The sequence below is a fragment of the Oryctolagus cuniculus genome, chromosome 2 (genome assembly GCF_964237555.1).
Source record: "Oryctolagus cuniculus chromosome 2, mOryCun1.1, whole genome shotgun sequence".
In the NCBI taxonomy this organism is placed as follows: domain Eukaryota; kingdom Metazoa; phylum Chordata; class Mammalia; order Lagomorpha; family Leporidae; genus Oryctolagus; species Oryctolagus cuniculus.
The window spans coordinates 28,566,892-28,593,057 of record NC_091433.1 but is presented as its reverse complement, the minus strand read 5'-3'; the positions used below and the strand labels follow the sequence as shown (position 1 = coordinate 28,593,057).

The following is a 26,166-nucleotide window of genomic DNA, read 5'->3' as shown; positions in this document are numbered from 1 at the left end:
TACAGTTTATGGATTACAATGGCTTCCCCCCCATAAGTTCCCTCCCACCCGCACCCTTCCCATCTTCTGTTCCCTCTCCCATTCCATTCACATCAAGATTCATTTTCAATTATCTTTATATACAGAAGATTGATTTAGTATATATTAAGTAAAGATTTCATCAGTTTGCACCCACACAGAACATAAAGTGTAAAATACTGTTTCAGTACTAAGTATAGCATTACTTCACATTGGACAACATATTAAGGACAGAGATCCCACATGAGGAGTAAGAAAACAGTGACTCTTCTTGTTGACTAAACAATTTGACACTCTTGTTTATGATGTCAGAAATCTCCCTAGGCTCTAGTCATGAGTTGCCAAGGCTATGGAAGCCTCTTGAGTTCGCTGACTTCAATCTTATTTAGACAAGATCATAGTCAAAGTGGAAGTTCTCTCCTCTCTTCAGAGAAAGGTACCTCCTTCTTTGATGGCCCATTCTTTCTACTGGGATCTCACTCCCAGAGATCTTTCATTTAGGATTTTTTTTTTTTTTTTTTTTGCCAAAGTGTCTTGGCTTTCCATGCCTAAAATACTCTCATGGGCTCTTCAGCCAGATCTGAATGACTTAAGGGCTAATTCTGACACAGGGTACTGTTTAGGACATCTGCCATTCTATGAGTCTGCTGTGTATCCCACTTCCCATGTTGTATCGTTCTCCCACTTTTAATTCTATCTGTTAGTATTCATAGACACTAGTCTTGTTTCTGTGATCCCTTTGACTCTTAGACCTATCAGTGTGATCAACAGTAAACAGAAATTGATCACTAGGACTAATGAGATGGCATTGGTACATGCAATCTTGATGGGATTGTATCGGAATCCCCTGGCACATTTCTAATTCCACCATTTGGGGCAAGTCCAATTGAGCATGTCCTAAATTGTACATCTCCTCCCTCTCTTATTCCTACTCTTATATTTAACAGGGATCACTTTTCAGTTAAATTTCAATACCTAAGAATAAATGTGTGTTAATTACAGAGTTCAACCATAGTATTAACTAGAACAAAAACAGTACTAAAAAGAATAAAGTATTAAATTGTACATCAACAGTCAGGACAATGGCTGATCAAGTCACTGTTTCTCATAGTGTCCCTTTCACTTCAAAAGGTTTCTTTTTTTGTGGTTGGTTAGTTGTCACCAATAAAGGAGAACATATGATATTTCTCACTTTGGGACTAGCTTATTTCACTCAGCATGATGTTTCCCAGATTCCTCCATTTTGTTGCAAATTACTGGATTTCATTGTTTTTGACTGCTGTATAGTATTCTATAGAGTAAATGTCCCATAATTTCTTTATCCAGTCTACTGTTGATGGGCATTTGGGTTGATTCCAGGTCTTAGCTATTGTGAATTGAGCTAGAGTAAACATTAAGGTGCAGACAGCTCTTTTGTTTGCCAATTTCATTTCCTTTGGGTAAATTCCAAGGAGTGGGATGGCTGGGTTGAATGGTAGGGTTATATTCAGGTTTCTGAGGAATCTCCAGACTGACTTCCATAGTGGCTTGACCAGTTTGCATTCCCACCAACAGTGGGTTAGTGTCCCTTTTTCCCCACATCCTCTCCAGCATCTGTTGTTGGTACATTTCTGCATGTGAGCCATTCTAACTGGGGTGAGATGAAACCTCATTGTGATTTTGATTTGCATTTCCCGGATTGCTAGTGATGATTAACATTATTTCATGTATCTGTTCGCCATTTGGATTTCCTCTTTTGAAAAATGTCTATTGAGGTCCTTGGCCCATCCCTTAAGTGGGTTGTTTGTTTTGATGTTGTGCAGTTTCTTGATTACTTTGTAGATTCTGGTTATTAATCCTTTATCTGTTGCATAGTTTGCAAATATTTTTCCCATTCTCTTGGTTGCCTCTTCACTTTCCTGTTTCTTTTGTAGTACAGAAACTTCTCAATTTGATGCAATCCCAATAGTTGATTTTGGCTTTGACTGCCTGTGCCTCTGAGGTCTTTTCCAAGAAGTTTTTTGCCTGTACCTATATATTGCAGGGTTTCTCCATTGTTCTCTAATAATTTGATTTAAGTCTTTAATCCATGGTGAGTGGATTTTTGTGTAAGGTGAGAAGTAGGGGTCTTGCTTCAGGCTTTTGCACATGGAAATCCAATTTTCCCAGCACCACTTATTGAATAGACTGTCCTTACTCCAGGGATTGTTTTTAGATCCTTGATCAAATATACGTTGGCTGTAGATGGTTGGGTTGATTTCTGGTGTTTCAATTCTGTACCATTGCTCTATCCATCTATTTCTGTACCAGTACCATGCTGTGTTGATAACAACTGCCCTGTAGTATGTCCTGAAATCTGGTATTGTGATGCCTCCGGCTTTGTTTTTGTTGTACAACATTGCTTTAGCTATTCGAGGTCTCCTGTGTCTCCATATGAATTTCAGCATAATTTTTTCCAGGTCTGAGAATAATGTCTTTGGTATTTTGATTGGTATCGCATTGAATCTATAAATTGCTTTTGAGAGAATGGACATTTTGATGATATTAATTCTTCCAATCCCTGAGCATGGCAGGTTTTTCCATTTTTTGGTATCTTCTTCTATTTCTTTCTTTAAGATTTTGTAATTCTCATCGTAGAGATCTTCAACGTTCTTGGTTAAATTTATTCCACGATATTTGATTGTTTTTGTAGCTATTGTGAATGGGATTGATCTTAGAAGTTCTTCCTCAGCCATGGCATTGCCTGTGTATACAAAGGCTGTTGATTTTTGTGCATTGATTTTAAATCCTGCTACTTTGCCAAACTCTTCTATGAGTTCCAATGGTCTCTTAGTAGAGTTCTTTGGATCCCCTAAATAATGAATCATATCATCTGCAAAGAGGGATAGTTTGAGTTCTTCCTTCCCAATTTGTATCCCTTTATTTTCTATTTCTTGCCTAATAGCTCTGGCTAAAACTTCCAGAACTATATTGAATAGCAGTGGTGAGAGTGGGCAACCATGTCTGGTACCAAATCTCAGTGGAGACAAAGAGGGCACTATATAATGATTAAGGGATCAATTCAACAGGAATATATAATGATTATCAATGTATATGCACCTAATTGCAGGGCACTGGTTTATTTAAAAGTTTTGTTAAGGGACTTAAAGGGAGACTTAAACTCCAATACAATAGTAATGGTGGATTTCAATACTCCACTCTCAGAAATAGACAGATCAACCAGAAAGAAGATCAACAAGGATACAGTAGATTTAAACGACACCATAGCCCAAATGGATCTAACAGATATCTACAGAACTTTTCACCCCAGTCTTAATTTAATTTTCATCTCAAAAATGAAGACTCATGTAAGTCTTACATTCATTATATCGTATACTTTTACTTCTTAGTACGCTTATAGAAATTGTGTTAATTGGTAGAATTATTCAAAATAATCTTTAAGGCAATAATACTGTCAATTTCGTCCTCAGTAGTCATTCCAGAAAAGATGATGGATTTGGTTCATAGTGTGCTGTCAAATATATGTTTACTACATGAATCAGAAAAAGAAATGTAAAATGTTTTCCTCATGGAATCAAAGTAAATTTGTTTTGCCATAATGGTTATAAATTACAATTTTTTATTAAAACACATTTTATCTTTTTCTCTATGCCAAGGTATCTATATCACATGTTTAACTGATGAAAGTTATGTTGTGGAAAGGCAGGAGCTACAATTACAAATGATGTTAGATTTTCTATGAATGAGGAAGTTAAGATTAGTTTTGAATATTTTACATGGAAACACTGCTTCCTTCAGGGGAAACAGAAAAGTCTAGGGTAAGAAATAGAGTCCAGATAGCTTAATCAAATGACCTTCACTTTAGGTTATTTGGAGAAGATTGGACTAGGTTTATAGGGCGTCTATCTTTAAATTCCTAACATCCAATTCTGATTGTTTAAATACATTTCAAGGTGCGAGAGAGAGACATAGACAGAGACAAAGAGAGAACACCAATTCTTTCCGAAGGATTCTGAGTCTAAATCACAAACATTAATAGCACATTACTATTGTGTTAGAGTCATTTTTCCATGGTTACATGGTCAGAAAACTACAGACTGGCTGTTGTTAGCAGAAAATGGCTGGGATGTTGAATTCCTGGAAATTTTGAGTATAAAAGAAAGTCGTTGTATTCTATCAAAATCACATGAAACTGAAAATCCTACTGAGGTGGGCAGAACACCTTGTGATTTGTCACCTGAGCCTACTTCATCAAATACAGAAAGTCAAAATTCAAAAAATGAAACTGAACACTTTAGACATGGATCAAGATAGATGTCTTTTGTAAATATTGAAATTATAGAAATGGAGCAAATTAATGAAATAAAAGCAGTGAGCATGAAAGCTTTAATAAAACTCTAGTTTGATTTGGCATGCCTTAAATGTCAAAGGTGGGGGGAGTATCAGCTAAAGACATTTTATTACTAAGGCCCTGCAGCACAAACAAAATACGCTCACAATTGGCCTTTAAACAAGAGTAAAGAAAGAAAAAATAATAAATACAATCCCAGTTATACTAAAGGAGTAGATTATAACAAAATAACACAGAAGCTTTCTTTACCTTCTGTTTTGCAAGCACAACTGTTATAGTCATCCACAATGATAAAAAGTCCTAGAGATATATTGTACCAATATTGTGCTTAGGATTGACATTTAAAGTTGTTAAGAAGATAAAATTTATGTTCTGTGTTTTTGCAACAACTGAAGAAACAAAAGGTGTACTTCCCTTTGCACATAAGCCTATTAGAAGGTAGTGAATCTTTAATGCCCAAACATCTATAAAAGTAATCTGCCACCGAAGTTGGTAGATACTTGAAATATTCCAGTAATTGAACTTTTACTCTGCTTTTTATGTAAACACTACGTTCCCTTCATGGCTTCCAACTATTTAATTTAAAAATGAGAAGGACATTTTTTCTAGTTCTTTTAGAACTATCTAAAATTAAATCTTTCAATCATGTCAAAAAGGAGCCGGCATTTGTTCTGGTAGATAAGACACAGTTGAGATGTCCATGTTCCTGATCAGTCCTGACTCTGGTTCTGCCTTCAGCTTCTTTCTAATGCATACCCTGGGATGTGTAGGTGGTCAAGTAACTGAGCTAGTGTTACTCATACTGAATTCCTGACTCAATCTAAGCCATAACCCAGGCCCAACTCTTTCAGACATTTGGGGAATGAACCACTGGATTGGTGGTTCTCTCTCTATCTCTCTCTCTCTCTCTCCTCTTTGCTTGCAAAGAAATAAAAATTAAGTGACAGGGATTTTGTTGTATGGTTGACAAATCAACATGTTTCATCCCTTTTGTACAAATTACATTGTTTGTTTTTAGTTTTATGTAAATAGTTAAGACATTTTCAACTAAATATATATGGAATATAATATTGTATGCATTTTTCTTGCTCCCAATATAAATCCAAATTGCATGTATGTATGTAGATTAATATGTAGAAGTCCATATTTTTTCAGGTTCTGTCATGTTAGTACTTCCTCCTGGTACTTTGAATATACATATAACATGTTTTTTTTTAAACTTTTATTTAATGAATATAAATTTCCAAAGTACAGCTTATGGATTACAATGGCTTCCCCCCCATAACTTCCCTCCCACCCACAACCCTCCCCTTTCCCACTCCCTCTCCCCTTCCATTCACATCAAGATTCATTTTCGTTTCTCTTTATATACAGAAGATCAGTTTAGCATACATTAAGTAAAGATTTCAACAGTTTGCTCCCACACAGAAACATAAAGTGAAAAATACTGTTTGAGTACTAGTTATAGCATTAAATCTCAATGTACAGCACACTAAGGACAAAGATCCTACATGAGGAGTAAGTGCACAGTGACTCCTGTTGTTGACTTAACAAATTGACACTCTTGTTTATGGCCTCAGTAATCACCCTAGGCTCTTGTCATGAGCTGCCAAGGCTATGGAAGCCCCCTGAGTTCACTGACTCTGATAATTTTTAGACAAGGCCATGGTCAAAGTGGAAGTTCTTTCCTATACATATAACATGTTAAACTTTACTCTAAAGCCACTTTCAACTGTTGCTGTTAATGTGGTTTTATACCATTAAACCTTCAGAAATTTATTTTTGATTATAAAGTACAGTTGTGCCTTTATGTTAAGGAGGAGGAAGAGTGGAAGCATGGGCAGGAGGGAAGATATGATGAGAAGTATCACTATGTTCCTGAATCTGTATATATGATTCCTGAATCTGTATATATGAAATACTTGAAATTTGTAGACCTTGAATAAAATAAAAAAATATAATTACTGAAAGTAAGAACAACAATGTGGTTTAGCTGTTTTTACAGAGAATTTATATTCTGTTTTATAATATATGGTAAACATTGAAGATGTTAACTATTTTCTTATACTCTTGTGATGATTCTGTTTACTTTATATCACTTATATGAAGTATTTGGTGTATTTTATCCGGTTATGTTACATTGGATTATAGAGGAAGTTGTACTAAATGCATGCATCGAATTTCGGAGAATCAATATTTGTATGCAACCTATTATTCTTGTTTTTTTTTTAAAGATTTTATTTATTTATTTGAGAGGTAGAGTTATAGACAATGAGAGGAAGAGACAGAGAGAAAGGTCCTCCTTCCTTTGGTTCACACCCAGATGGCTACAATGGCTGGAGCTGCACTGATCCAAAGCCAGGAGCCAGAAGCTTCCTCCCAGTCTCCTACGTGGGCACAAGGGACCAAGGACTTGGGCCATCCTCTACTGCTTTTCCAGGCCGTAGCAGAGAGCCAGACTGGAAGACGAGCAGAGGGGTCTAGAACCGGCACCCATACCTGATGCCGGCGCTGCAGGCGGAGGATTAACCTACTGCACCACGGTGCCGACCGCAGCCCATTATTCTTATTCCTTACATTTGAGAATTGTATTCTTCTTTTCATTTTTCTAATCACCTTATGTAGTATAATAAGATTGTGTTTTATCATTTAGGTGTGGAAACTTTATGGTAAATTTGTTACTAATGAATGAAAAGATTGTATTGACACAATAAATATAATTTTATTCTACCTTTCTTATTTGTCATGTTTTTTAAAAATTGTGATTTGTTTATGAATTTTATGCACCATATAGTTACTAAAATCTTATTGATGTTTGTAGGTAGAAAAATGAGGTCATGTTGATTCTTTATTTCCAGTTTTGGTATGAATTACTTTTATTGCTATTATTAGTATGTTGCTTTGACAAGAACCTCTGAAAAATATTGAGCCTTGTATGCATGCTAACTAACTAATACCATCAGGGTCCCTTATTGAAGAAAACTTCTGGTAGAAAAGTAGAATTGATCAGGATGGGGTTACACATGGAGAAAGTTGAAGAGAACTAAGCAAAGTGAAACAACCACAGAAAACAATAGAAACTGCCATCTTTTTGAATACCACAAAAGAGAACCCCCTGAGCAAAAGATAAAGGAGAGGAGAGAGAGGAGTTTTGAAGGATGAGGACAAGAAGAATGAGGAGGAGGATGGGTAGAGATGCAAGAGAATAGGCCATCCTGAGCATTTTCTACCTCCATACATTGAGGCAAATTACTTTCCTGAAAAATGAACAACAAAGATATATTAATAAAATATCTCTTTCAAAAGTAGCACAAGAACATCCCTACCATAATAGTTCACCAACAGGCATATGGACAAGACAAGAGGAAACCGTTACCTTCTGTTTCCACAGAAGCTAACAGATTTGTTTCTAAATGACGCATGAAAGAGTATAAATTAGTGAGACAAACTTTCTGAGTTCACAGAAGAACACAAATGAGTAAAAACTTAAAACTTAAACTCAGAAATGAGGGAGAACTAGGCATAAAAATGAATATGCATGTGTATATATTTATATATGAATTATTTAAACAAGAGGAAGTACAAAGCAAGAGCTGTTTATGTAATCCACATTTACTGGCAGCTTAAATTGAGAGCAGACCTGGGACTCAATCCCAGGACTTTGTTATGAGTGTGCATGTCTCAAGCAGCCCTTTAATCTTTATGCCAAATATCCACCCCCTAGCACGTGACTACTAAAAGTAGAAATATCAGGATAGCGCTGGTGCATAGCGGGTTAAAGCCCCAACCTGAAATGCAAGCATCCCATATGAGTATTCTTCCAATTCAGCTCCCTGCTGATGGCCCTGGGAAAACAGCAGAGGATGGCCCAAGTCCTTGGTACCATGCATCCACATAGAAGACATGCAAGAATAGTATTCTATTCAGTAACAAACTGATATTAAATGCATATTTAAGATACTTGGATAATCATACCAGCAGCATTTTGATGAATTTTGTTCCTGAGTCTTTTCTGAGGAATATACATGTATTAGTATCAGACAATTCAACTAACTAGAGAAACATGGTTATAGAAGAATGAAAAAAGCCCAAGGAGAGAATGATCCCACATGGGAAACAGGATACACAGCAGACACACAGAATGGCAAATTCCCTGAACAGCACTCTGGCCTCAGAATCAGCCATTGAGGCATTTGCATCTGGCTAAAAAGCCCATGAGAGTTTCGCAGGCATGGAAAGCCAAGATATTGTGGCAAAAAAAAAAAATGACCTAAATGAAAGATCTCTGTGAGTGCGATCCCAGCGGAAAGAATAGGCCATCAAAGAAGGAGGCACCTTTCTCTGAAGGGAGGAGAGAACTTCCACTTTGACTATGGCCTTGTCTAAATCAGATCAGAGTTGGTGAACTCAAGAGGCTTCCATAGCCTTGGCAGCTCGTGACAAGACCTCGGGTGATTACTGACGTCATAAACAAGAGTATTAATCGTTAAATCAACAACGGGAGTCACTGTGCACCTACTCCCCATGTAGGATCTCTGTCCTTAATGTGTTTTACTATGCGAATTAATGGCATAACTAGTACTCAAACAGTACTCTATACTTTGTGTGTCTGTGTGGGTGCAGTTTGTTGAAATCTTTAGTTAGTATATACTAAGTTGATCTTCTGTATATAAAGATATTTGAAAATGAACTTGATGTGAATGGAATGAGAGAGGGAGTGGGAGATGGGATGGTTGTGGGTGGGAGGGAGGTTATGGGGGGGAAGCTGCTATAATTCAAAAGTTGTACTTTGGAAATTTATACTTATTAAATAAAAGTTGAAAAAAAGCCTAAAGCAGCAGTTGAAGTGATATATATATATATGCATAAATATATATATATATATGAAAAGATTACTTGTCCTATCAACATAGGAAGACTAAAACTGAAAATGAGGAAAGAAAAAGAGAGCATATGCATAAATATTTTCAGTAATTTTACTGAGACAATAATATAGTATTGGTACAAATCAGAAAGTACTCTATGACTACTGCAAATAAAGCAATAAAGTAATCATTAGATTTTATCATTTACCATCTTCTGTGTGCTTGTGGGCCAAAACATTTAGCAAAAATATGAGATGTATTACGGATTATTATGATATTATAATTACAATCAATGTTAACGTACAGTTATAGAATTATAGAAGAAGTTACCTATTGTCCTGTATTTTAATTGGGAGAATTCTTTAAAAAATCTTGATATATTTTACATCTGTGTGCATATATATTATATAATATAAATTTATAAATGTATTTATATCATACATAAATAAAAATCAGTACTCTATATTTTTTTGAATCTGTGTTCACTCTAAGACCAATAAATAAGGGTTTTGCATTATAAACAAGCAATCCAAACATACAGACTATGGTTTGAAAAATTTATTCTATACCAAAAGAAATCAGATCTTATAAAAATGGCAAATTCCAAGTATAATGTAAAAAATATACAAGATGAACTATGTAAATTACATGTTAACAAACAAATAGCAAAGAAGCTTGGTGATTACAAAGTCACTTTCAAACAATTCCTCTATTGAAGAGGATCTACTGACCAAAGAACCCTCATAACAATAATGGTTACAGTGGTTAAAATCATTCTAACGTAACTAATTCTATTGTTTCACTATAGTATTTTTAAAACAACTTGTAATTAGTGAATAAGAGCATCTTTTTATATTAAAAGTTGGTGAATAAGGAATACCCATTAATGGCATACTGCTGTAGTTTTAGTGATCTGTGATTATTTTAAAATTTACTGTATATGAGTGAAATGGCCATCTTTTCATTTAATTGTTGTTTATATCACTTGCTTGTATTGTCACTGAACTAGTGACTTTTAACTTTTTACTTGTGATACTATATATTGAAGCAGTAAGGTTTTGACTATAATGTAAGTTAAAAGTGTTAGCTCCAAAATGGGAGAAAGGGAGGAAAGAAGGAAAGAGTGAAGGAAGGAAGTGCAGGGTCTTAGTCCACCTGAACGAGGATGTACCGGGTCCGAGGAAAAGGGTAAGTGTGCCGCTCGCCCATTCACCAGCCTCCCTTGATCCCAGAGACAATCAGACGTTGTGGGAGTCCAGTCAAGCAGGAACTAATTTATTATTGCACAGTAAGTCTCTTTTAAAGCAAAAAACTGCAAAGCTATAGGGGAGGGGAAGAGAAGCCAGCCAATCATTTTAAAGGTTACCCTATCATGCGCTCAGTTTCCATAAGGTCCACTTGCTGTTCACATGCTGACGTCATCTTTCCTGATGCCTGTGCCCAATCAAGTTTTCTTGTAAACCACTCAGACTCCACCCATCTAACTTCCTCTCGGTGCCATCTTTGCCACCCTCATGCCCTGCAAGGAAGGAAAGAAGGAGGAAGGAAGGAAGAAAGAAAGGAAGGGCACCAAGTGCTTGGGCCCTTGCACCTACATGGGAGACTTGGATTAAGCTCCTGACTTTGGCCCAACACTGGCTATTGCAGCTGTTTAAGGAGTGAAACAGAGGATGGGAGACATCTCTCTCTCTCTCTCTCTCTCTCTCTCTCTCTCTCGTACTATTATCTTACTATAGACTATATATGCATGATATATGATATATGGTAGACTCTATAGTAAGAGTAATATTGCATTTTGAAAATCATAATGAATTGGCATATCCAGGTCTTAATCTTTACTGTTCTCCTACTATCACAAAAAATAAGGATAATCAGAAATACATTGCTGATGAAATATAACAATTCTCCAAAATCTTAAAAGAAGACTAAACCTAGACCTGCACAAAGATTTGCCTCTGGCTGCTAGTTTGCATGAGGCACAGAGGGTGGAGGAACAAGCTGAAATGCACTGTGCATTTGCAATTGGCAACATCTGGCATGAGGGAAATTCTCCACCTCAGATGGATTATGAAACAGACACCTATCAAGAAGATTACTAAGCTAGGACTATACGAATCAAGTCACTAAAGGAAAATCATTTCTCGTTCCTGTTGGGGAAAAATAAAGAGCTATCTCTGCACATGCACACTTGGATACTAGCATGAAAGAAAATAGTCGTTGATACATAATTCAGAGTAGGGATCAATTTCCTGGGACAAGGGCAGGGAGAGCTGCTTGTGGGATAATCACCATTTTTTTTTTTATTGTAAGTACAGGGCATTTACTTAGTTATTCAAAAAGCTATATATTTTGTGAAGTGATTGTATCTGTGTTTATTTCACAATGTAAAGTTCAAAAATTAATTTTTAATTTTCAGACAGTAGAATAGTAACTAAAAAAGGACAAAAAATAAATACAAGCATGAAGATTACACAGATATAGAGTGGTTCTTGTATTTTTTTTTTCAAAACTAGAGCTACATTTATGAAAGTAGAAAATGTAAGCATATATATTTTGAGCTGGCATTATGGCAATGTGGATTAAGCCACTGCCTGGTGGGGCTTGGGTGTGGAGCAGCGGCAGGTTGAGCTGCCACCTATGACAAGGCATCATGTATTGGAGCACTGGTCATGTCCCAGCTGTTCTGCTTTTGATCCAGTCCCCTATTAATGCTTCTGTGAAAGCAGCAGAAGACAACCCGATTGCTTGGACCCCGCCAACCTTGAAGGAGATCCAGATGGAGATCCAGGCTCCTGGCTTCAGCAAGGCCCAGTGCTAGTTGTTGTGGCCATTTGGGAAGTAAACCAGAGAAAAGATGTCTTTCTGTGTGTGTGTGTGTGTGTGTGGCCTGGAGTGCAGGCATGTCTGGGTTTGATTCCCACATCTGCTTACTTAGCTTCCTGCTCATGCAGCCTTAGAGGCAGAAGATGATGGCTCAATTGTTTTGACACCTTTCACCTATGTGGAAGACCTGGATTGAGTTCCAGACTTCAGGGTTTTTAGAAAAATATACTTCATGGCTAATATGTTGGCATAATAATCCTATGGAAAACAGATAATTTTAGTCTCTTCATCATTTCCTTCAGCTAGGTTTCAGGTATATTCCTAATATTGTCTGGCACACTTTGTAACCTGAAGACAGAGAAAAGCAAGAAGATGCGTTTTACCTTTTCTTTTGACTGACAATAATAAAAAGGCCGTGCACAGAGACATTTACCATAAATTATAAAATTTGTTTTACTAAATTTCACATATTGAGAACAATTAAATGATCGAGCATTACTAAATGAACTCTCTTAGAAAGTCTATCATGAAAAGATTTACATAAGACTTTTTAGCATCTCATAAAAGTAATTATCTAATGAGTATTTGATATACTTTATTTAATCTAAATTTTTACGCTAGGAATCTTAGAATAAGCCTTTCAACTGCTTCTTCTTTTGTCCTTCAATGTCATCGGATAAAGTTGCAATTTTTAAAAAGTTTACATTGCTTTAAATCATTTTCTGAAATAAATAGATGAGAAATATAAATAAATAAAATCATCAAAGAAAATATAAGGCAGTATGATCATTAGAAAGGCCAATATTATTACATTCATATTGGTTAAAGGTATAACCCATTAGGTCAGATATACCTGTGATAAATCAAAAATATTACTAAGGAAATATGTCTACATTTCTGCAATTTATTACTGTAATTGATAACCAAAAAATGAGTGATTTTGTGTTAACATAATCGTCTAACATTACCAGTGTTTTTGATATGATTCCTCTTTAAATGTGAAGTTGGAATGTATGATTTAACTTCATTATCTTAAGAAAATATCCAAAAATTCCTCTTTAACTTCACAACAAACTATACACAACAATTTATTATTCTGTCTCAGATTTTTTCTATTAAAATAACCTAGTAGAATCCTTCATTAGTCAACTTAATGTGAAATTTCCTGGATGTCATGGCTTAGTAGTTTTTGCAAAAATCTAAAATGTTCCTATAAAGAAATGGACCCATTCATGTTTGATCTTACTCAGACTTGTACAAATGTGTAAGTGGCTTCTAATTAACTTAGGGATCCCTGAAAGCTCTTGTTAAATTTTAAACTGAATTTATATACATGGGAACTTTAAAAAGTTCATAGCAAACAGATCCAGAAGACATGTTTATTTTAGTTGAAAGATTTTTAAATCCAAGCATGTTGTCATCAGATTAAACATTTTCCTCGAATTTGTTAAGATTCTCATGATGATTGTGAAAACTACACATTTTGTCAATTTAAAAGCAAAAATGTACCACACCAAATGATCTAGCGTCAGAAGAAACAAGTGAACTTAAAGAGCCTTCAAAGACATGCAGGATGAAATCATGAATTTCTCTACATTTGTTTGTGTGCAATAACACTGAATAAGCCCATTCATTTTCACATATTTAGCCAAATCAGTTCCACCAAATCAATATGCTGGTGGTAATCCCTATGTTTCCAAAGATTTCTCAGAACATCTGGTAGAGCTGAAATCATGTACATGCCAATTTCAATTTATGTACATCTTGGATTAATATCTAAATCTGGGAATTGATAAATGCTTAATCCTTACATTTAATTGTGTAAACTTTTAATAATTAGACTTTAGCACAACAATTAAGAACAGTTACCCCGAAAGTACAGAGGGAAGAAAAAAATGAATTAAGAAAATAGCTCTCAAATTTTGAAAGCTGTTTTCAAAATAAAGAGTGTGAGTTCAGTTATTTCCACAGTACCTACTCTCTCTCCAGCAAAAATCTTTCCTAAGATCTCATTCTTAGGAAACTTTTCTGGGAAAATAAAACCCAATTATCAGAGATGTTTGGTTATTTCAGTAACATCCATTGCATAATTAAAGACTAAATGAAATGCCTTGAAATGCACAGAAGGGGGAATAAAGAGGGAGAGGATTTATCAATTCAATTTATTGAATTTTATCTGGGCTCATTTATTATTTTTCTCTTTCTTTCTTTCTTTCTTTCTTTCTTTCTTTCTTTCTTTCTTTCTTTCTTTCTTTCTTTCTGAGAGAGAGTGACAGCAAGAGAGCTTTCTTCTGTTAGTTCAATCTGTCTGCAGAAATTGGGAACTGGTAACTCAATCCTGGTCTCCCAAGCCAGTTGCAGGAACCCAAATACTTGAAGCATTGTTGATGCTTCCCAGGATGCACTTTGACAATTGTTAGGTACTTCGATTTGGGACTCGAGATCTTAACCATTAGCCTAAGCACCTACCTGGTTCCCTTCTTTTTCACATTAACACATTCAGGTTCTTGTGTTGGTAGTCTGTAGAAAGAATATATACATACATTTGTATATGATCATTGGAAATGTCCAGAAAATCCTCAAAAATAAAGATTATATCCTCCCTTATGTCTTTTGCCAAATAATCAACATTTTTGAATCATTCACAGAGCTAAACCACAAGTGCAAATAACAAGATGGTAATCAATAAATTTATTTATTTCGTCAACAGTTGTTCAACAAACACGTATTTTGTGCAACTTTTTCATAGAAGGCAGCGATAAAATGGTCAGTTAAAATGGTATTTTTTTCTTGTTTCTGCAAATCTCAGTAGAGGCAGCAATCATTAAAACAGCAGTCCTACTCTAGATTTGTAATTCCAATCTGGGATTGTTGCTATAAAAGGAATTTAGAGAACAAAAGCGGCTACCAATGCGCCTAAATTAGGCCAGGGCCCAGTGGACAAGGCAGGCTTATCCTGAGAACTGAGGTTTCAACTGACTTTGAAAGAGTAGGAAATATTTCCTTGTGTCTAAATGAGATCAGAGCTGAACATGCAAAGGTTTAATGCCAGGTTTTCTTTTCATAAACTGGTCAGATTCAGATTCATTTATTCCATTGAAATATGGAAAGCCATGATGCTGGTGCACTGAGTACCTGCAGAGCTGATTTCTTTGGGCAGGCTGCTGCACCTCCTTAATGGGCTTTGCCTTTCTTTATTTCTTTACTTTTTCTTTACCTTTGTGACTTGTCCTCCTTAGAGCATAGTTTTTAAGGTTTTCACCTAATCTCATAACATCAATCATTATCTGAATGTGGCTGATTCTTAAGTCTATCATTTTAATTTAAATTAATTTATAGATTTGGCTTTAAATGTATAGCTGCCTAACAGATATTTTGATTTGAATATCCTAATCTTTTCTTAAACACAGTGTATCTGGTAAAACATTCTTATTTCCCTGCCGATTCCCATGCCAGATGGCTATGAGTTTGGAAGCTTAAAAAGTTTAGTATAATATTAATCCTTCTCAAATTTGTTAATGTGTTCATATTTTGTGTGTGTGCTCACCTGAGGTTGTCATTTTACATTCAGTCTTTATGTTTTCTACTGTAAATATAACACAATTTTCTCTACTTCTTTTTATGGATCTTTAGATGAATGAATTTCTAACAAGGATGCCCAATTAATACTTATCCACTTTACTGCATTCTACTCCAACGGAAATGTATGTGCGCCAGTTAAGCATGGCCATTGCAGCCATTTGGAAACAGTAGATGGAAAACTCTCTCTTGTTGCTGTGGATTTGTTCTGAGAGGAGGAGCGCAGTGGGGGCAAAGGCACGGAGTCACCACACAGACCCCGGGAGTTGGGTGAAAGTGGGCCAGAGGTGGGCAGCCCGCAGACTCGTTTATTTCAGTTGGTACAGCAGCTTATATAGCCAAGGCAGCCAATTCGGTCAAGGGGTGATTTATGCCCTAACCAATCACAGCCTGTTACCAGGCAGGCTCCTTTGCAGGTGGGGTTCTGAAGCTATCCAATCACAGCCTGTTGCTAGGCAGGCTCTGTTGCCATGTAGTTTCTGAAGCCATCCAATCAAAGCCTGTTGCCAGGAAGGCTCCATTGCCATGTGGTTTCCAAAGCCATTACTATCTGATGCTCCCTTGCCAGTGGCCATTTTGGCATGGCCTTCTCTTTCCACCACACACACTCTCTCTCTGTAACTGCCTTTCAAATGAATAAAATAAATCTTTATAAAGAATGGGAATGTATGAGTCTACTGCAATTCTTTGTCCAATCCAAAATGCCTGAACCTTTGAATTATTTCCTATTATTGCTTTTCAAACTTATTTCACACTTTTATTCTTGTAAATTTTTCACATTTATGTGATATAAATATTACTATTTAGCTAGTCCAAAATGGTGACTGCAAACCATTCATGGCAACATAACAGCAGTTAGTGTAACTGTACTCAGCAATGGAATTTTAACTTGATTTTATTTATATATGAATTCAAATGTCATGTGCAGTTACAGGTTAATGAGTTAAATGGTGCAGGTTCATGCCATATACATAGACGTGGAATAGCTGAGTTGTCTATGTGTTCATCTTTACATTTTCTATAAAGTGTTACATAATTTTACAGAATCTGTATAGAAATTTCCCCAAAAATGTGTGGAATTAATCTGTAATTGCCATTTTTGCCAGTACATGACATTGTCTGGCTTTTCCACGTTTTATAACCTGATAGGTGGAAAATGCTATTTCACTGACTCTTAATTCATGTTTTTGTTATTACTATGAATTTTACATTTTATGTCATCATTGACTGTTTTAAATGTGTGTGTATACTTTTGTGTGTGCCCAAGCATGCCTCGGCACACATGCCAAACATGGATTTCCTGGTCCAATATGTTGTATGTTGTTTGTCTAGCTTCTTCACCATGTATGTTATAAAACATGTTACAAATATTTTCTTCCTATCTATGGGCTATTGTTTCAATCATTATATATGTATTCAATGAATAAAATTATTTTAATGTAACAAACTTACATTTTTTAAGTTACTCCATTTTTTTCTTTTTTTAACTTTTATTTAATAAATATAAATTTCCAAAGTACAGCTTATGGATTACAGTGGATTTCCCCCCCCCATAACTTCCCTCCCACCCACAACCCTCCCATCTCCTGCTCCCTCTCCCGTTCCATTCACATCAAGATTCATTTTCAATTATCTTTATGTACAGAAGATTAATTTAGTATATATTAAGTAAAGATTTCAACACTTTGCACCCACACAGAAACACAAAGTGTAAAGTACTGTTTGAGTACTAGTTATAGCATTAATTCACATTGTACAACACATTAAGGACAGAAATCTTACAGGAGGAGTAAGTGCACAGTGACTCCTGTTGTTGACTTAACAACTGACACTCTTATTGATGACGTCAGTAATCACCCTAGGCTCTTGTCATGAGTTGCCAAGGCTATAGAAGCATTTTGAGTTTGCCAACTCTGATCTTATTTAGACAAGGTGGAAGTTCTCTCGTCGCTTCAGAGAAAGGTGCCTCCTTCTTTGATGGCCCGTTCTTTCTACTGGGATCTCACTTGCAGAGATCTTTCATATAGTTTTTTGTTTGTTTGTTTGTTTGTTTTTTGACAGAGTGTCTTGGCTTTCCATGCCTAAAATACTCTCATGGGCTCTTCAGCCAGATCCGAATGCCTTAAGGACTGATTCTGAGGCCAGAGTGCTGACAAACTTAAATTTTGAAAAGAAAAATCTTTTATTTTCTGTGTGGTAGACTTTAAGAGGTTTGTAGTTGGGACAAAAATCTAACATATGGTTTCAGACACAAGTTACAATGCCTGCATCCCATATTGGAGTGTGCAGATTTGTGTCCCAGCTCTGCTACAGATTGGACCGTTGTGCTAATGAACTGATGCATTTATCCATTGAAGTACATTCTCTTACTTGGATGTCTTCATTTATTTGCTGTATCCCCCATTTTCTCATTCACTTAACATATTCTTTCACTACAAGGTGTACTCTATTAAGCCATCTGAAGCACACGGGTAAAATTGAAAAACCCACAGAGTTAGGTTATTAGAATTCCCCAGAGACTGCTATCCATGGCTCTGGGAGTTACTAGAACAAAGAAATCCAGGATTTGGTAGTCTTGACTGTACTCATTTCTTAATACATAATGATCCCTATATTATATTGTTCTTAACTTTCACTTCATTAAACCAATGAATGTGATTTCCAATATTTCCACCAACCTGTCTTTTGATAGAAAAGTTCCTATAATCAAAATAATCTATTTCATCTGGTCTTTGAATTATCAATTTTATTTTCTCAAACTCATAATTGATTTGGATTACTGTTCTGTAAATATTTATTCATCTCCTCATGCACTGGGAGTAGACTGCTTCTCAGTTATTGGGCTTGGTCCCATTGATATTGGGCTTGGTATTTTGAACTACTTTGATTAATGCAATGTTTTCAAACCAGACACCTTACATAGTTTTGTGATCTGGTTTCATACTATAAGAAGCATTTTCCCAAGGTACCTTGCAATCTGTAGCCAGAGTGAAACTAGTTTCACCTGTGGGCTTCTCTGGTGAGGCCCACACTGTCAGGATGGTGGGGTGATGGAGTTCTTCTACAAGAAGCACTGGAGAGAATTTTGGTAAATATGTCCGTTTATTAACAATCAGGCACAAGTTTTTATGGGGCAGTCAAATGGGAGTGGCTAGCTCAGGGTAGCAATACTAATTCTATAGGATAAAGCTGATACTGGCATCTCTATGTTTCTCCAATCAGCTTGAAGGTCACATAGCCCACATAGCCATCCAGGTGGTCTTTTGGGTCTAACTGGGAGCTGTTTACCTAGTTGACAATTACAAGGCCTTTCAACAGGAAGTGCAGGTGGGGATAATGTGCCTGGGTTCCCGACTGCCTGCCAGCAGTCAGGTCAAATGTGCATCTCAGTGTGCTGAGCCCCCAACCAGGGTCTTTTCTGAGAGGCGTGGTGTGCCATGCCCTCTTAAACTCCTGCATGGGCTATGCAGGCAGTCTCTCTGCTAGGCAGAGGATAACCCACATTCTATGGATTACAACCAACCAGTCACAGGATCACCCAAAGCTATGGATTAAAACTGAAGCAATCACACATCAAACAAACTCTAGGTCAACTGAGGACAGTCCATCTCAAGAACTGTGAATACAAGAATTAAAATTTACATTGCAAGCCTAAGAATTGGAATGATTTGGTATGTAGCATTTATGTGAAAATGAATACATGCCCTGTTGTAGAACAATTCTGATAACTTGCCTCTCTATAATTTACGTTATTTTATCAGAATGGTTTGATCTATTCTTCCTTTTGAAAACTACCTATTTTCTAAGTATGTATATGTATGTATCCATATGTATATTTATGTATATACTATGTATGCATAAACAAACATGTTAATATGAAGAATTTTTGTAGAAAATTCATAGAATTAATACAATTATAGAAAAAATATTAAGTGACACAAGACTTGCTAGAGTACCATGTCAAAAATTGACTAATGAATTCTTCTGTAATACAAAATAGAAAGTTATAGTTGCAGTCCAGCACAAAAATCATAATATTGTAAAATATCTTTGTACTGAAACATAGTCTGTAAATCCAAATGTCAATTCATTTTAAGATTCACTAATTGTATAATTGCCCAGTTTGCATTATCTATGTGTTTCTTTTTACTCCAAATTCCCATGCACAATAACTACAAGTTTTATATTCCATGATTGCTTGCTGAGATATTTCAACTGAAATTCTAGTCTTTTCTTCACCAATCCTTTTGAATCTGATAAAGTAGTAAATTTAACCATTCTGGGTTATGTAATAAAATTTCTCTAGGTATGATTCCATTACTGGCTTTCCGTCTTAACATAAGAAACTGTCTTTCACTAGATTTTTGGATAGAATGCTTTGCTTAAGGAAATGTTTTTGTTTACTCTCTGAGCTCTTCCCTTTTTTCTTCTTTTAGAGTTCCCTCAGCCCCAGTAATCCTCACTGATTTTGTTATGGATAAAATATTTTCATCTTTCTGAGCTCCACATTTCAAAGATATTAATCCCAGCCATATCATTATGGGTATCTTTTCCTTTCCCTTTACGTAAGACCAGTTTGGCCTCCAATATCCAAATGTAGCTCCCAATTTCTCTCTTTGCTGATGTTTCTCTGATTTTTCCACTGTTATTTTTAAAGCTAAGATTATCTATTATATTACAGTTCTATACTAAAGCCTCTGGCATCAGAACATCTTAGCAATAATAGCTGTGTAATCTGTCAATTTACTTAATTTTCCATGCCCTCTCTGTTAAATAGAGATAATAATAGTATTTACCTCAGAGGGTTGCTCTGGGAATTAAATGTGATAGTTTACATAGATAACGCAGAATAGTAGTCACACATTTGAAACCCTCATTTAGATGTTGCTTTTGACATTATTATCCTTAGTCATGAGAATTAAATGTGATATTGCATGTAAAGCATTTAGTATAAAACCATAGTAAGTGCTCTGAATATGAATTTATATTCTCAGTATAACTTAAAATGCCTTCTGCAATTAAAGGTTTTTGACCATGAGTCAGAAATCTGAGACTTCAGTATAAATACCTTACTTGAAATAAGAGACACATAACCAGCTTTTTATTGTCTCTCTAGTACATTACCTAGTACATTGTAAATTTTAATACAAATCATTCAATGCTTTCTTTTAATTTAAAAAACTGAAAAAAAAAGCAGAAAGAAAACTCAAACTATCATTGCTACATAAGCAAATACGCAATAAACTCATTTCTTAACAATGAACAAGTGGAAGATTTCAGCATAATAAAGCCTCTTGCTCCAGGCCTAAATATGAAAGCAGAATGTCTTTTATTTGCCTGGGAGACTGAGTCAGTTAGTTTACTATCCGTTTCCTTGTGGCATTGACTGCATGATTAGCATGCAGTTTCTGGAATAAAGGGTAAATACAGTGGGAGACACGGCCTTACAAGCTTAAACACATGTCCCAGTGAGCATCCTGGATTTTACTTATTCACATGAGTGGTGATTTTATTATGTGAATGTGTGAGGGGATAGAATAAGCATGGTCATGTGCATTTCAAATCTATTCCCACTATGGGAGAAGGGAAAAGTTTACACTCCTCATTTAAAATAGAACGACAATGGTCATTTCTAGTATCATTTTTCCAGATTATATTTGTCTGCTTTATTTTTATTATCTTTAAAGATTTATTTGTTTATCTATTTCAAATGCGGAATCACTGAGAGAGAGAGAGATAGACAGAGAGAGAAAGAGGTCTGCCTACAGGTTCATCCCTCAAATGGTTGCCACACAGGAGATTAAATCAGGAGCTTTTTCTCCAACGTGGAAGGCAGGGGCTCAAATGCAGGGGCCACCTTCTGCTGCTGCGTTCCCAGGCACTTCAGCATGGTGGTGGATTTTAACTGCAGCAGCTGGGACATGAACACAATCCCGTATGTGATTCCAGTTTCTCAGACAGTAGCTTTACCAGCTATGCCACAATGCTGTGCTTAGTCTCCTTTATTGATGGAATCTATCTTATTACAGTCTTGTTTGTATAATCTTAGTAGTCACTAAAATCATTTTTTGCATAACAGAGATCAATAAATTGGCTTATTTAGTTATATTAATTTAACAAATGGTTGATGATTACATAACTACATTAATGTTAAGATGGTCATAATTTATCGAAGCCTGTGTGAAGCAGTTGACCTTCCTCTTTTTAATTTCTGTATTCATAAAATAACTTTGTTAAAGTTGAGGAAAAATCTGTTACTCTACTTTTTGGCATCACAATCTGCAGTCATAAACAGAGGCTATCTTATAGTCAAATGACATTCATTAAACCGTTAATCAGCTTATAGAAGAGAGAGTGGCTTATAATGCATTTTAAAAACTATGAATTCACAAGATAACACTAAAAAGAAACCACAAGATGTTTGATGGTTCTTATATACAAGCACAGTTTTTTCTTACACAGACCTTCTACACCAATAAGAAATTTTGAACCAAAATGGAGACATTAAAAACCATGATTACAATAAACTTATGTAAAGGGACATCTTTAGAATCACATTCTTTGATTGTCATCAATAATATTTATTCTTTCACTAGAGAAGTGAGCTACATTACTAAAGAAACTGGGTGAAGAGAGTAAACAAAATTGGTAAGATAGTTCCTTTTTTCCTTCTACTAAGATTCAACTGGGTAAAACAAATAAGTCTGGTCCTCACTACTTGCTAATTGGTTAGGCAAGTTTATTTGGCATAGATCAGAGCCATGCCATTGACTCCAACATTTACCATTGATTAAGCTGTTTATGTAATCTCTCTTATAATTTTGAATGTCTAATTGGTTAAAAAAATCACATGGGAAACTGGATGCTCTTTGAAAACACCTTTGTCTCTTAATTCATGTATACATGTGGTTTATGCATGTATATGTTGTGCACATGGTTATATGGTGTGGTTATATGAATGAATATATGAGGGAATCTTTTAAAAGTTCATGAAAAACATCCATTTTGAAAAAAATTCATGGATTTCAAAGATTTTTGCTTCAGAATAATTTTGGCTTATAATTACATTTTCAACAATTTTTTGTTATTTAAATTATTTTATTTATTAGAAAGCCAGCAAGCCACACACACAGATAAACAGACAAAAAGAGACCGACAGATCTCCAATTTGGTGATTCACTCCTCAAATACTAATATCAGTCAGAGCTGGGCTAGGCCTGTTTGGAGCCAGGGATACATTCCAGGTCTCCCATTCAGGTGGGCAAGTACCCAAATCCCTAAGTCACCACCAATGGCTTCACAAGGTACTTATTAGCAGGAATCTGGGACAAAGAGCAGAGGCTGGACTGGAACTCCGGCACTCCGATATGGGATAGGAGCATCCAAAGGAGTATCTTTTAAGTGTGGGACCCTAATCCCATCCCAATAGAAACTTTTTTGAAGTGCCTTCATCGTGTGTGTGTGTACATGTTGAATTGATTTTATCAATACTTAACCTTAAAGATATATTGTACACAAAACTAGAGCACCTCTCTTTGGTTTTATAATTTATTCCAGGAACTCAAAGCTTTCAATTCTATTTTTTAAAATTTAGAGGGCTTTATTCATTCTACTCTGATTTCAATCGCTAAAATACCTTAGTTTCAAGATTTCTTAGGAATGGCTTCCATCTAAATTTTCTACAGTTAAAAAAAAAAAAGCTAAGCCCTAGGTCGTAGAGGAAAAGTGGCGATCGCTCTGGTGGGTTGCTCATTGCAGTCATTCTTGTGATTGGCCCCATGTTAGCCTTGAAGTTCCCTTTCTATTGTCTACATTCTGCCTGGGCATATTCTGCTTTAGTGCTTTCCAGGTATTATCTGATAGTATTAATATGCTACAATTAAAAATATTTTGTTCTCTTCTGTAGATTAAACGTACCAACTAGAATTCTCTCTCAGGGGAACATAAAATACAGCAGAAGAATTTTTCTGCGAGAAGCAAAAAATTGAGCAAAATAATTTGCTACAATTTATGTACCTAATAGCATTTTGTTTATTTATTTACAATATTAAATTACTCAGATTTATTAAGGTGATCTATATAAGTATTGACATATAGACAATATATTAAAGTTGAAGGAGAAATTTTTTAAAATTTTATGTATTAATTCTCATTTTATTTGAGACATACACTGAATGAAAGGGGTTAGAGAGAAGGAGAAATCTCCATTCATTGGTTCACTCCCCAAATGTCCTCATCACTTGATACTGGGTCAGGGCAAAGCCATGAACAAGAAACCCAGTCCAGGTCCCTCACTTTAGTTGCAGGGACCCAGGTACTTGAACCATCATTTACTGCGTGTACATCAGTAGGAAACTGAGGCACAGCAGGAATCAAACACAAACTCTGAAAAGGAATATGGGTGCTATAAACAGTGCCTGAACCTCCACACAAAACACTCACCCCAGGACAAACTAATATCCAGTGTGTGTGTGTGTGTGTGTGTGTCTGTCTGTCTGTCTTTTGTTACTTTCAAGGAAGTTGTGATAAGCATTTGGGGAATTAATAGTTCATTGTTAAATACTTGATTAGTTTGTGTATTGCAACTATAAAATTCTAGTTCCACTATAATTTTATGGTAAATCATACTGTTTATTCTCACACAGATATTTACTAACTGGACGATGTGAATAAAATAACCTCTCTACATCTCCCTAAAATAGGCATAATAAGATAAAAATGAAACTATAAATAATAATATGGATATTAGGATTAAGTGAGAAAATGAATGCTTGGCTAGACCAATACAAAATTTTACACTAAGCTTCAAAACCAGTAGAAAGAAAAAAACCACTGCTTATAGCTTGAGTTGATCTAAGGAGATAGACATAGAGCCATACAAGGAGACTATATTACCATAGTAACATGTTGTAGGATGGTCATTCTTTTTTTTTTTTTTTTTGACAGATAGAGTTAGACAGTGAGAGAGACAGAGAGAAAGGTCTTCCTTCTGTTGGTTCACCCCCCAAATGGCCACTTTGGGCGGCATACTGCCCTGATCCGAAGCCAGGAGCCAGGTGCTTCTTCCTGGTCTCCCATGGGGTGCAGGGCCCAAGCACTTGGGCCATCCTCCACTGCACTCCCAGGCCACAGCAGAGAGCTGGACTGGAAAAGGAGCAACCGGGACAGAATCCGGTGCCCCAACCAGGACCAGAACCCGGGGTGCCAGTGCCGCAGGTGGAGGATTAGCCTAGTGAGCCATAGTGCTGGCCAGGATTTTCAATCTTATGTTGAAGTGTAATGATCTTACAAACAGGTGGATAATGGCAAAGGGTGGAACATGCATGGAGATCCCTGGAAAGTATAATCTGTCAGAGAGATTTTAAGGATCACCAGGAAATCAACCTCTGTTGAAGAGAAAAGGAGACAGGAAGTACCAGCTGGAGATAATGAACAGCAATGCAGGCCCAGTGACAATTTCAGGCATCCATTTTAGGATCTCTGAATATAAGCAGTATCTTTAAAACAGCTGCTTGTAACTAAAAGAAGGCTAAATCTTATAGCTCCATATTTATTAGATGTGGCTGTCCCAGAAAGGCAGGTATCAGTGAAGGTGGCTCTCCTCATGGAAACAATTTCTCTAGTGATAGTTAGCTGATGCTTATCCACCACAATTAGAGAATTATCTGGATAAAAATACTTTAATGATTAGGTAACTGGACACACTGTACAGTGTTCTTCTCAAGTGGATATGAAATCAGAGAAGACCCCCTAAAATCTGCACTGAAATGTGGCCCCTTAAAGTTCCCTAGAAATGCTACCTGGGGTGCCACATGTGGTACTGGAATTTGGGGTGCCTTACAATTTCACCACGGGCTTATTACTAAATCCCGGATATTAATAAGCCCAAGAGGGTTCTTGCCTAATATTTAGAAAAGAATTCTGAATACCAGCAGAGATAAACAAGGCAGCATGGTACGTTTTAAGCTTTTATTTAGTGAGAAAGGTACATAGGAAAGTGAGAGCTTTATTTAAGAGAGAGAGGTAAATAGGGGTTCACACCGAACACCAGGAACCATCCATGTGGAAGAGCATCTAAGCCTGTATCTGGGCCAGGAAGCCTAGAGCACATGGGCCGAAGGCCATGTGCCCTGGAGGTGTGGGGCTACAGCAAGCCCCCTCCTGACAAGAGGCCAGGGAAGAAGAGCGGCTTGGGCCACACCTTGTCCTGGCTTTTAACCCACTTCCAAAGGGGAGTAGTTAATTAACCTGATTGGCTGGTGGGCACCCACATGTGGCCAGGTAAGCGAATGAGGCCACACAGGGGTGTGGCAGAGGCATTGGGTAGGGGCATGAGGTCACACAGGGGCGTGGCGAAGGCATGTTCTTCCAGTTCACAAATCTAATCAATTTTAGCCTTTATGCCTGCATACTTCAAATATAGCATGTGAGTTCTCTATAAAAATATTGAGGAATAGAATGCTCCTTAATATAAAGTAACAACACATCCTTGGGAAATCATAGGAATAGCTTTATTTGTAACTCGAAAAGACTGTCATTTTAAGTGAAGGT

General features: G+C 36.3%; 1 long non-coding RNA gene across 1 annotated transcript in view; it reads left to right on the top strand.

Moving 5' to 3' along the window:
* The first annotated feature begins 344 nt into the window (after nucleotides 1-344).
* LOC103352404 (uncharacterized) overlaps nucleotides 345-26,166 on the top strand; it is a 136,518-nt gene continuing 110,696 nt past the window's right edge. Inside the window, exons 1-2 of the long non-coding RNA XR_011386853.1 lie at nucleotides 345-454; nucleotides 3,202-3,344. This is a non-coding gene — a long non-coding RNA (uncharacterized lncRNA). The remainder of the gene's footprint in view (nucleotides 455-3,201; nucleotides 3,345-26,166) is intronic.